This window comes from Equus przewalskii, chromosome 9 (assembly GCF_037783145.1).
Source record: "Equus przewalskii isolate Varuska chromosome 9, EquPr2, whole genome shotgun sequence".
In the NCBI taxonomy this organism is placed as follows: Eukaryota; Metazoa; Chordata; class Mammalia; order Perissodactyla; family Equidae; genus Equus; species Equus przewalskii.
The window spans coordinates 11,331,052-11,343,707 of NC_091839.1; the positions used below are offsets into that span (position 1 = coordinate 11,331,052).

The 12,656-nt window shown below is 36.4% G+C and overlaps 1 pseudogene; it reads right to left on the reverse strand.

Moving 5' to 3' along the window:
• Positions 1–5,912: 5,912 nt before the first annotated feature.
• LOC103540571 (mitogen-activated protein kinase 6 pseudogene) lies at positions 5,913–7,513 on the reverse strand (annotated as a pseudogene).
• Positions 7,514–12,656: the final 5,143 nt, after the last annotated feature.

Below are 12,656 nucleotides of genomic sequence, written 5' to 3' on the forward strand. Positions count from 1 at the left end.
TTTATTATTTGCCAAAGTCTATGTTAAGAACTTCACATGCATGTTATCTCAGATTTCAAAAACCCTGTGAAGGAGGTACTATTGTTATCATCTCCAAAATACAGATGAGGAGAGGCTCAGAGAGGGAGGCTCACTTTTCTATGGTCTTCATGACTCAGTCTCAGAATCATAGAGTGCTACTCCCCATATTCTATTATCTGGGACATGAACACCAGAGCCAACTGAGCCCTCTTCACTGTCTTCCCCCACAGGGAGGTGGAGACATGGGGGTGAGTTGCAGTCCATGTGGAGCTCCTGATATCAGCAAGCATCTGAAGAACTTCCTGGTGCTCTTGCATCACCTGCCAGCATCCACATCAAGCCCAGATCTCCAGCTTTGGAAATGCACCCCTAGTGGTGTGCTGGTAAATGATCAACAGCCAGCTCTTGAGGATGAAAAGCTCTGATTTATGGAGTTTTCTGGGTTTTGTGGCGTAAATACAATTTCAAGCAACCAACCAACCTGATGTCACTGGACATGGAGTTGGGAAGAGATGTGCATATAGTATTTTCATCATACAAATACAAATAGACATAAATAACCTCAAGAGCATAGCTAATCACAAAATAACTAGGAAGTGATGTCTTGATATTTATTACTTTCTTTCAAAAATATAATGAATTCAATTTTAAGTTTACATAATTTAACTAACAATGACTGTGTTTTACAGTCAGCTCACACAATTCCTGAACATTAATAACCAGATATTGTGCCAACTCCACCACACCACTGCCCCTCATGTATACATGTTCTGCATCAATCTCTGCTGAGACCCTTGCCCAGGGGAGAAGAGAATTTCTGAGGGCAATAACTAAGGCTAGAATTCAGTACATACGTGCTGGTGTGGTCCTGTGCTGTGAGTTGTTAGGGGCATCTTTTACGGAGGTTGGTAAATAGCTGACTCAGACACTTCAGGACCACCTTTCACCAACATCCCCATAATTCAACAAGTGAAGAGGCGTCCAGGACCCTGCTCCATCTCCAGCCAGTGTCTGCCTCTGCTGCACCAGTTAAGTATTTGTTAAAATTATGTTATTGAGGTCATATTGGCTTATAATGTGTAAATTTCAGGTGTGCATTATTCTATTTCAGTTTCTGTATAGACTATTGTGTTCACCTCCGATAATCTAGTTTTTATCTGTAACCATACAAATGTGTCCCTTTACCACTTTTGCCCTCCCCCCCAACCCCCTTTTCTTCTGGTAACCAATGATCTGTTCTCCTTATCCATGTGTTTGTTTATCTTCCACATATGAGTGAAATCATAGATGTTTGTCTTTCTCTGTCTGACTTATTTTGCTTAACTTAATACCCTCAAGGTCCATCCATGTTATTGCAAATGACACGATTTTGTCTTTCTTATGGGTGAATAGTATTCCATTGTATATATATACGACATTGTCTTTATTCATTCATCCAGTGGTGGGCACTTTGGTTGCTTCCATGTCTTGGCTATTGTGAATACTAATGCAATGAACATAGGGATGTGAAAATCTCTTTGAATTGTTGATTTCATGTTCTTTGGATAAATAGTAGTGCGATAGCTGGATCATATGGTAGTTCTGTTTTTAATTTTTTTTGAGAAATCTCTATGCTATTTTCCATAGTGGCTGTGCCAGTTTGCATTTCCATCAACAATGTTTGAGGGTTCCCTTTTCTCCATATCCTCTCCAACATTTGTTATTTGTTGTCTTGTTAATTATAGCCATTCTGACAGGTGTTAGGTGAAATCTCATTGCAGTTTTGCTTTGCATTTCCTTGATAATTAGTGATGTTGAACATATTTTCATGTGTCTGTTGGCCATTTGTGTATCCTATTTGGAAAAATACCTGTTCATATCCTCTACCCACTTTGATTGGGTTGTTTTTTTTTTTGTTGTTGAGTTGTATGAATTATGTATATATTTTGGAAACTAATCCCTTGTCGGATATATGATTTGCAATATTTTCTCCTGGTTGGCGGGTTGTCTTTTCGTTTTGTTCATGGTTTCCTTTGCCATGCAGAAGTTTTTAGTCTGATGGAGTCCTATTTATTTCTTTCTTGCTTCCCTTGCCTGAGTAGGCATAGTATTTGAAAAGATCCTGCTAAGACCAATGTCAAACAAAGTCCTGCTTATATGTTTTTCTCGGAGTTTTATGGTTTCAGGTCTTACATTCAAGTCTTTAGTCCATTTTGAATCAATTTTTTGTTTATGGCGTAAGATTACTGATTCTTTTTCATGTGGCTGTCCAGTATTCACAACAGCACTTATTGAAGAGACCTCCCTTCCTCCATTGTATGTTCTTGGCTCCTTTGCCGAAGATTAACTGTCCATAGATGTATGGTTTTATTTATGGACTTTCAATTCTGTTCCATTGATCTGTGTGCCTGTTTTTGTGCCAGTGCCATGCTGTTTTGATTACTATAGCTTTCTAGCATATTTTGAAGTCAGGGGTTGTGATGCCTCCAGCTTTGTTCTTTTTTCTCAGGATTGCATTAGTTATTCAGGGTCTTTTGTTTTTCCATATAAATTTTAGGATTCTTCATTCTATTTCCATGAAGACTGTCATTGGGATTCTGATTGGGATTGCATTGAATCTGTAGATTGCTTTAGGTTAAGATAGACATTTTAACTATGCTGATTCTTCCAATCCATGAGCATGGAATATATTTCCATTTCTTTATGTCTTCTTCAATTTCTTTCAATAATGTCTTATATTTTTCAGCATATAGCTCTTTCACCTCCTTGCTTAAATTTATACTTAGGTATTTTATTCTTTTTGTTGCATTTATAAGTGGGATTGTATGCTTGACTTCTCTCTCTGTTAGTTCATTATTAGTCTATAGAAACACAACTGACGTTTGTATGTTAATTTTGTACCCTGCAAGTTTGTTAAAGTTGTTGATTATTTCTAATAGTTTTCTGGTGTGTTGTTTAGGGTTTTCTATACACAGAATCATGTCATCTGCAATCAGTGACAGTTTTACTTCTTCCTTTCCAATTTGCATTCCTTTTATTTCTTTTTCTTGTCTAATTGCTCTGGTTCAAACTTTCAGTAGTATGTTGAATAAGAGTGGGAAGACTAGGCATCCTTAGCTTGTTCCTGTTCTCAGAAGAATGTTCTTCCATTTTTCACTGTTAAGTATGATGTTGGCTCTGGGTTTGTCATATGTTGCCTTTATTATGTTGAGGTATTTTCCTTCTCTACCCATTTTATTGAGAGTTTTTTGTCACAAATGGATGCTAGATCTTGTCAAATGCTTTCTCTGCATCTATTGAGAGGATCATGTAATTTTTCTTCTTTTTGTTAATGTGACATATCACATTGATTGATTTGTGCATGTTGAACCATCCCTGTATCCCTAGAATAAATTCCAGTTGATCATGGTATATGATTCTTTAAGGTATTGCTGTATTCATTTTGCTAATATTTTGCTGAGGATTTTTGCATCTATCTTCATCAATGATATTGGCCTGTAATTTTTGTGTGTGTGTTGTCTTTGGTTTTGGTGTCAGGGTTCTGTAGGCCTTGTAGAATGTGTTAGGATGTGTCCCATCATCTTCAATTTTTCAGCAGAGTTTGAGAGGGATAGGAATTAAATCTTCTTTGAACGTTTGGTAGAATTCTCCAGAGAAGTCATCTGGTCATGGAGTTTTGTTTTTTGTGTGAGGTTTTTGATTACTGTTTCAATCTTTTTACTTGTGATTTGACTATTAAGATTCTGTCTTTCTTCTTGATTCAGTTTTGGGAGACCGCATGATTCTAAAAATTTATCATTTCTTCTAGGTCAGCCAATTTGTTGGCATATAGTTTTTCATAGTATTCTCTTATAATTCTTTCTATTTCTGTAGTATGCGTTATAATTTCTCCTCTACTTCTGAGTTTATTTATTTGAGTCTTCTCCCTTTTTTTCCTAGTGAATCTGGCCAAGGGTTTTTCAATTTTCTTTATCTTCTTGAAGAACCAGCTCTTAGTTTCATTGATCCTTTCTACTGTTTTTTTGGTCTCTATTTCACTTATTTCTGTTCTGATTTTTATTGTTTCCCTCCTTCTGCTGACTTTGGGCCTTGTTTGCTCTTTTTTTCCCCCAGTTCTGTTAGGTGTACTTTAAGATTACTTATTTGAGATTTTCCTTGTTTGTTGAGGTAGGCCTATATTGGTATAAGTTTCTCTCTTAATATCCCTTTTGCTGCATCCCAAAAGTTTGGTATATTGTGTGCTAGTTTTCATTTGTCTACAGGTATTTTTGGATCTCTCCTTTGATTTCTTCATTGATCCAGGGTTTGTTCAGTATCATACTGTTTTGTCTTCATATATTTGTGATTTCCCCAGCTATTTTCTTATAGTTGATTTCTAGTTTCATAGCATTGTGGTTGGAAAATATGCTTGACATGATTTAAATTTCCTTAAACTGATTGAGACTTGCCTTGTTTCCCAACGTATGGTCTATCTTTGAGAATGTTCCATGTGCATTTGAGAAGAATGTGTATTCTGCTATTTTTGGACAGAACATTCTATATATATTTATTAAGCCCATCTGGTCTAGCGTTTCATTTAAGGCTACTGTTTCCTTGTTGACTTTCTGTCTGGGTGATCTATCCATTGATGTAAGTGGGTGTTGACGTCCCCTACTATTATTGTGTTGCTGTCAATTTCTCCCTTTAGCCCTGTTAGTAGTTGCTTTATACACTTTTGTGCTCCTGTGTTAGGGGCATATATATTCATAAGTGTTACGTTTTCTTGGTGGAATGTCTCTTTTATCATTATATAGTGCCTCTCTTAGTGTCTCATTATCTATTTTACCTTGGAGTCTGATATAAGTATGGCTATATCTGCTTTATTTTGCTTGCTATTTGCTTGGAGTATCATCTTCCATCCCTTCACTCTGAGGTTATGTTTGTCTTTAGAGCTGAGATGTGCTGCCTGGAGGCAGCATATTGTTGGGTCTTGTTTTTTAATCTAGCCACTCTATGTCTTTTGACTGGTGAATTCAGCCCATTTACATTTTGATTGATTATTGATATATAGGGGTTTAATACTGCCACTTGATCTTTTGTTTTCTGGATGCTTTATATTTCCATTGTTTCTTTTTCCTTGTATTTCTGTCTGTCATTTCAGTTTGGTGGTTTTCTGTGGTGGCTTTCTCAGTTTTCTCTTTATTTATGATTTTTGTCTCTCCTCTGATTTTTGTTTAGTAGTTACCATGAGGTTTGTATAAAAGATCTCACAGATGAGGTAGCCCTTTTTCTGATAGCTTCTTATCTGCATTATCCTATGCAGTTCCAGCCCTTTCTCTTCCCCTTCTGTATTATTGTTTTCACAACATTGTTCATTTTTGTGTTATGAATTTGTGACTCAATTAAAGTGTTTACAGTTATTTTTATGCTTTCTTTCTCCTTATTTTTTATGTTGTAAGTTTGCTAACCTGTTCTGATGGCTGCAAATTTATGATTATGTCTATTTACCTCCTTACTCAAAGCTTCATAAACCTTTGCCTTTTTGTTTCAGGTAGGAGGGCACCCTTCGACATTTCTTGTAAGGCAGGTCTAGTGGTGATGAACTCTCTCACCTTTCATTTTTCTGGGAAAGCTTTTATTTCTCTGTCATATCAAAAGGATGATTTCACTGGATAGAGAATTCTTGGAGGACAGTTTTTATCTTTCACTATTTTGAATATATCATTCTATCTCCTATCCTGTAGGGTCTCTGCTGAGAAATCCACTGAAAGCCTGACAAGGCTTCCTTTGTAGATCATTTTCTTCTCTCCTGCAGCCCTTAATATATTTTCTTCCTCATTGACTTTTGCCAGTTTTAATATTGTATACCTTGGAGAAGTTCTTTTTTGCTTTGATGCAATTAGAATATATGCTCATATAAGGATGGGAAAGCACTTCTTCTGCTGTCAACTGATCCATGGGGCTAAATGTCAAAATTTGTTCCAGGAAATCCAGTGCTTCTTGACTAATTCCTGGAAGCAGCTGAGTTAAAGGTTTGTGTGGCTCAGTCATGTCATTTCTAATGTAAACTGGAATTACACTGAGAAGCTCCTGAAGATCTTCCTCATGTGCAACAGGAATAGATTCTAAAACCAGCTGCATCTGTTCAAGTTCATGTGCACCTGCAAAGAGGGTTTTACCAGTCAGCATTTCAGCGAAGATGCAGCCTGCAGCTCACATGTCAATGGCTTTAGTATAATTATTAGGAGAAAGTAAAAGACGTGGAGATCTGTACCATTTAGTAACCAATCCTTCAGAAAGATGACCTTTATGGGAATAATGGGGATCCATGATCCGTGCAAGACCAAAGTCACCTATCTTCAGCACCAAGTCTTCAGTATTAATGAAAAGATTAGCTGGTTTGAGATCTCTGTGCAGTACGTTTGCAGAGTGAATATATTTGGGCCCACGTAGCAGCTGATACATGAAAAGCCTGGCATGCTCTTCCAGTAAAGGGCCCTGCTCCAGCACATTAGGCAAGTCTGTCTCCATGTACTCCTGAACAATGTAAACACTGTTCAGTTCGGTAAGAGAGCCCACATCGTCTGTTACCTGGCTTCCACTGGGACCAAGAATTTCAAACACTTTCACAATGTTATCATGGTCAAGTCTTCTAATAATTTTGATTTCACGTAGAGCATGTTTGACACTCTGGGGATCAGTAAGGACAATTTTCTTGATGGCTACTCTTTTTGTCACAGTCATTGTCTACAGCAGAAAAAACCAAGCCATTGCCTCCACAACCCAGTGGTTTAAAGTCCATATACCTAGAGCCCAGATCAAAACCATGAATGTTCACGAGACTTTCAAATTTCTCTGCCATTTTGAAACCCTTACTATTGCATTTTCCTTTCGAACTGTTGAACTTGTGTAAACAAGGAAAAAAACTGGGATCAAAAGGAAAGATCTTCCAAAAAGGGAGAAAAAAATAATTTTGCTTCCACAGCAAGATGGTTTCTTGATGTTCATTGCATATGCCAACCAGGCCCCTTGACTTCCCCTTAGATGTAAAGCTCAAAAAGCTCTACTCATATTGAGAATTAAAAAGATTTCAGTACTCATAGTTTAAGAAAGGGGCAGCAACTATGGAGACATTTAAAGAAAACACTCAAAGAACTCAAACGGAATGAAATGACACACTATGCACTCAGATTTACTGTGCTAAACAATTTAACATTTAACAAAAATGTAAATAAATATGCACACAGCAGGCTTCTATGAACATTCTCCTCACAGTGCAGATACGTTCAGTGTTGGCCTGGTCCTGAGCAGCATCATTCTAAGGTGCTGGTAAGCACTATTTCCGTCTTGCTTCTTTTCTTCCTTTGTTGCTATATATTTCAACAGGAAGCCCTGACGGCTGTTGGTTAACAGAAGATGTCTTTTGTTAGTGATCAGATGGCTCCAGCTCACCACAATCACAATCAAAGCTAACGTCTATCTTACTCTGATACAACGGACTCCTCCGGCTCATCGGGGGAGTGCGGGGCCCGCGGACAGCCCCCACCATCGGCTCAGGTCTCCCGCTGTGCTGACGGCAGGCTCTTGCTTTGCCGCGGTCCCTGCCATGTAACCCCGACCCGAGAGAGAGGGCGACGGAGATTTTCTATTTCTTAATGGTTCAGTCTTGATAGTTTGTATGTTTCTACGAATTTATCCATTTTTTAAAGGTTGTCTAATTTGTTGCTGTATAATTGTTCATAGTAGGCTTTTATGATCCGTTGCATTTCTAAGGTATCAGTTGTAATATCTTCTCTTAGATTTCTCATTTTATTTATTTTAATCCTCTGTTTCTTGGTGAGTTTAGCTAAAGATTTGCCAGTTTTTTTTTTTTTTTAAATGAGCTCTTAGTTTCATTGATCTATTCTATTGTCCTTTTAATCTCTATTTCATTTGTTCCTGCTCTGGTCTTCTTATTTTCTTCCTTCTGTGAACTTTGGGCTTTGTTTTCTCTTCTTTTTCTCATTCTTTGAGGTATAAATTTAAATTATTTATTTGAGATTTTTCTTGTTTCTTGAAGTAGGCATTTATTGCTATGAACTTCCTTTTGAGAATTGCTTTTGCTGCATCCCCTAAGTTTCGGTATGTTTTATGTTTCCATGTTCATTTTTCTCAAGGAATTTTTTAAATTTTTCTTTCAAATCATTCTTTGACCCACTAGTTGTTGTAACATATAGTTTAATTTCCTCATATTTGTGAATTTTCCGGTTTTCTTCTTGTAATTGATTTTTGGTTTCATATCATTGTGGTCAGAAAAGATGCTTGATATGATTTCAGTGTTCTTAAATTTATTAAGATTTGTTTTGTTGACTAACATATGATTTACCCTGGAGATTGCTCCATGTAAGCTTGAGAAGAATGTGCATTCTGTTGCTTTTGGATGGAATGTTCTGTCTATATCTGTTAAATACATTTGGTCTAATTCATCATTTAAGGCCAGTGTTTCCTTATTGATATTATGTCTGGATAACCTACCCATTGATGAAAATGGATATTAAGTCCCCTACTATTATTGCGTTGTTGTCTATTTCTCCCTTTAGATCTCTTAATATTTTCCTTATCTATTTAGGTTCTCATATGTTGGGTGCATACATTTTTCCATATGTTATATCATCTTGCTGGAGTGACTCCTTTATCGTTATGTAATGACCTTGTCTCTTATTATCGTCTTTGTTTTATAATCTATTTTGTCTGCTGTAAGTATAGCCCTAGTCTTCTTTCGGTTTCTATTAGCGTGGAGTATTTTTTCCATTTTTTTTGTTTTCACTGCTTGTGCATCCTTACATCTGAAGTGGGTCTTTTGTAGGCAGCATATAGATGGATTTTGTTTTATTTTTATTTTATTTTTTTTTTACCATTTCAGCCATTATTTGTCTTTTGATTGGAAAATTTAGTCCATTTACGTTTAAGGTAATTATTGGTAGGTATATACTTACTGCCATTTGGTAATTGTTTTGCCGCTGTTTTGTAGTTCTCTTATTTCTTTCTTGTTCTCTTCCTTTGTGATCTGATGATTTTTGGTAAGGTATGCTTAGATTCCTTTGTCTTTATCTTTTGTGTCTCTACTATAACTTTGCTTTGTGGTTACCATGAGGTTTACATATAACAACTTATATTTATATCTATTTTAAGTTTACAACAGCTTTAGTTTGAACACATTCTAAGGATCTACACTTTTATGCCCCTACACACATTTTATGTTTTTGATGTCACAGTTTATATCTTTTCCTCTTGTGTATCCCTTAAGAAATTATTATAGTTATTTTTACTTGTTTGTCTTTTAAGCTTCATACTAACTTTATAAGTGATTAACCCATCACCTTGCAATATTAGATTTTTCTGAATCTTGCTATATATGTGCCTTTACTAGTGAAATTTATACTTTCACATATTTTCCTGTTTTAATTAACATCCTTTTGTTTCAGCTTAAAAAAAGTTTCTTTTAAATTTCTTGTAAAGTTGGTCTAGTGGTCTAGTGCTTTTCAAACAGCTGCCTCTATGCTGGGCTCTGGAGGTGGTGAGTCCAAGTACAAGTCCTTTAGGGACCATTTCTCAGTATACTACAGTCTTGTGGGTCTCACACATACGAACCCTGTTGACTCTCAAAGCTAGGTGTTTGGGAGTGTTGTCTCTCAGGTGCAGGTATTAAAAGTTTGGGTGCCAAATGTGGGGTTCAAATCCTTTCCTCCTCAGAGAGAAGCTCTGGGTTTTGAGTTCCCTCCTGATTGGGGGTCATCACACTGGGAGTGGGTTTATGACTAGATTGTGTCTCTGCCTTTCCTACCTGCTTCAGTGTGAGTTTTCCCTTGTTCACCCAATGTGCAGTGGTTGCTCAGCTACATTGGGGCTATTCTCAGAGAAAATTGTTCTATACGTAGTTGTAAATTTGGTGTATACATGGGAGAAGGTAAGTTCTTTATTGAGTTTTTCAAAGAAACAGCTTTTGGTATTGTCCATTTTCTCTGTTGATTTGCTGCTTCCAGTTTCATTGACTTGTGCTCTAATTTCATTATTTATTTTCTTCTGCTTACTTTGGATTTAATTTGGTCTTCTTTTTCAAGTTTCTTAAAGTGGCAGCTTAGACAATTAATTTCAGATCTTTCTTCTTTTCTAATATATACATTCAATGCTATAAATTTCTCTCTAAGCACTGCTGTTGCTGCATCCCAGAAGTTTTGATAACTTGCCTTTTCATTTACTTTAAAATATTATTTAATTTCTCTTGAGATTTCTTTTTTGACACATGTTATTCATAAGTGGGTTATTAATTTCCAAGTATTTGAGGAATTTTCAGCTAGTTTTCTGTTATTGATTTCTAGTTTAATTCCATTGTGGTCTGAGAGCAGACATTGTATGGCTTTTATTCTTTTAAACTTGTTAAGGTGTCTTTCATGGCCCAGAATGTGTTCTATCTTGGAGAATGTCTGATGTGAGCTTGAGAAGAATGTGTACCCTGCTGTTGTTGGATGAAGTAGTTTATAGATATCTGTTATATTCAATTGATTGATGGTGTTGTTGAGTTCAACTATGTCCTTACTGATTTTCTGTCTGTTGGATCTGTCCTTTTCTGATAGAGGCATTTTGAAGCCTCCCACTGTAATAGTGGGTTCTATCAGTTTTTGCCTCATGTATTTTGATACTGTTGTTAGACACACACACACACGAAGGATTATTATGTCTTCCTGGAGAGTTGACCCCTTTATTACTATGTAATGCCCCTCTTCATCCCTGATAACTTTCTGGCTTTGAGTCTGCTTTGTCTGAAGTCAATATACTACTGCTTTCTTTTGGATAGTGTTGGCATAGTATATCTTTCCCCATCTATTTACTTTCAAACTGTATGTCTTTATATCTAAAATTGGTTTCCTCTAGACAGCATATAGTTGGGTCTTTTTAAAAATTCACTCTGGAAATCTCTTTCTTTTAATTGTTGCATTTAGACCATTAATCTTCAAAGTGGTTATTCATAGAATTGATTAATATCTATCATATTTGTTACTTTTGTCTATTGTTCGCCTTGTTCTTTGTTCCTATTTTTGTCTTCCATTCTTTTTCTGCCTTTTTTGTCTTTTTGTTTGTTTGGGGTTTTTTTTGGTGAGGAAGATTGTCCATGAGCTAGCATCTGTTGCCAATCTTCCTCTTTTTGCTTGAGGAAGATTGTCCCTGAGCTAACATCTGTGCCAATTCTCCTCTATTTTGTATGTGGGACACTGCCACAGAATGACTTGATGATCAGTGTGTAGATCTGCACCCAGGACCTGAATTTGTGAACCCCAGGTTGCCGAAGCACAGGGTGCAAATTTAACCACTACACCATGGGCCCAGCCCTGCCTTTTGTGATTTTAATTGGGCATTATGTATGATTCCACTTTCTCTCCTCACTTAGCATTTCAGTCGTACTTCCTTTTTTAAGGGTTGCCATAGAGTTTGCAATATATATTTACAACTAACCCAAGTGACATTCCAACAACATTATACTTCTTCATGGGTAGTATGAGTACCTTATGAAAACAAAATAATCCTAATTCCTCCTCATGTTCCTGGCATCATTGCTGTATTTTTTTTTTTGTTTAATAGAAGCATATATGTGTATGATGATCTAGTGGTTAAGATTTGATGCTCTTACCACCATGGCCTGAACCCATTTCCTAGTCAGGGAACCACACCACCTGTCTGTTGGTTGTCATATTTGGTGGCTGCATGTTGCTGTGATGCTGAAAGCTATGCCACTGGTATTTCAAATACCAACAGGGTCATCCATGGTGGATATTTTTACATGGCACTTCGGGACTAAAACAGACTAAGAAGAAGGACTTAGCTACTCAATTCCAAAAACACTGGCTATTAATACCCTATGAATAACAAGGAACAATGTCTGATATAACGCTGGAAGACGAGAGAATGATGCAAAAAGCCCAGGTGAGTTTCCACTCTGTTATACACAGGGTAACTAGGAGTCAGAATTGACTCAATGGGACTAACAACATCAAGAGTATTTTTACTATTGTTATTTTGAATAAACTGTTATCTGTTAAATCAATTTAGCATAAGAAAAATAAAAGTTTTAATTTTACCTTCACTTATTCCTTCTCTGATGGTCTTCCTTTCTTTATGTAGATCTGAGTTTATGACTTATATCAATTTTCTTTTTCCTAAACAACTTCTTGTAATATTTCTTTCAAGTCATGTTGTCTGGCCACAAATTCCTTCAATTTTTGCTTTTCTGAGCAAGTCTTTATTTTTCCTTCACTTTTGAAGGTTATTGCAAGATAAAGAATTATACATTGGTGGGTTTACTCCTCTCTACACTTTAACTATTTCACTCCACTGTCTTCTTGCCTCCGTAGTTTCTGAAGAGAAGTCAGTTATAATTCTTATGTTTGCTCCTCTGTAAGTAAGGTGTTTTTTCCTTCTACCTTATTTAAGGATTTTTTTCTTTATGTTTGATTTTCTGTAGTTTGAAAATATCATCCCTAGCTGTAGATTTTTTGACATTTATCTTGCTTAGTGTTCTATCAGCTTCCTGGATCTGTGGTTTGGAGTCCATTCAGAGTTTGGGGAAACTCTGAATCATTATTATTTCAAATATTTCTTCTGTTCTTTTCTCTTTTTCTTCTAACAGTATTCCCATTACACAT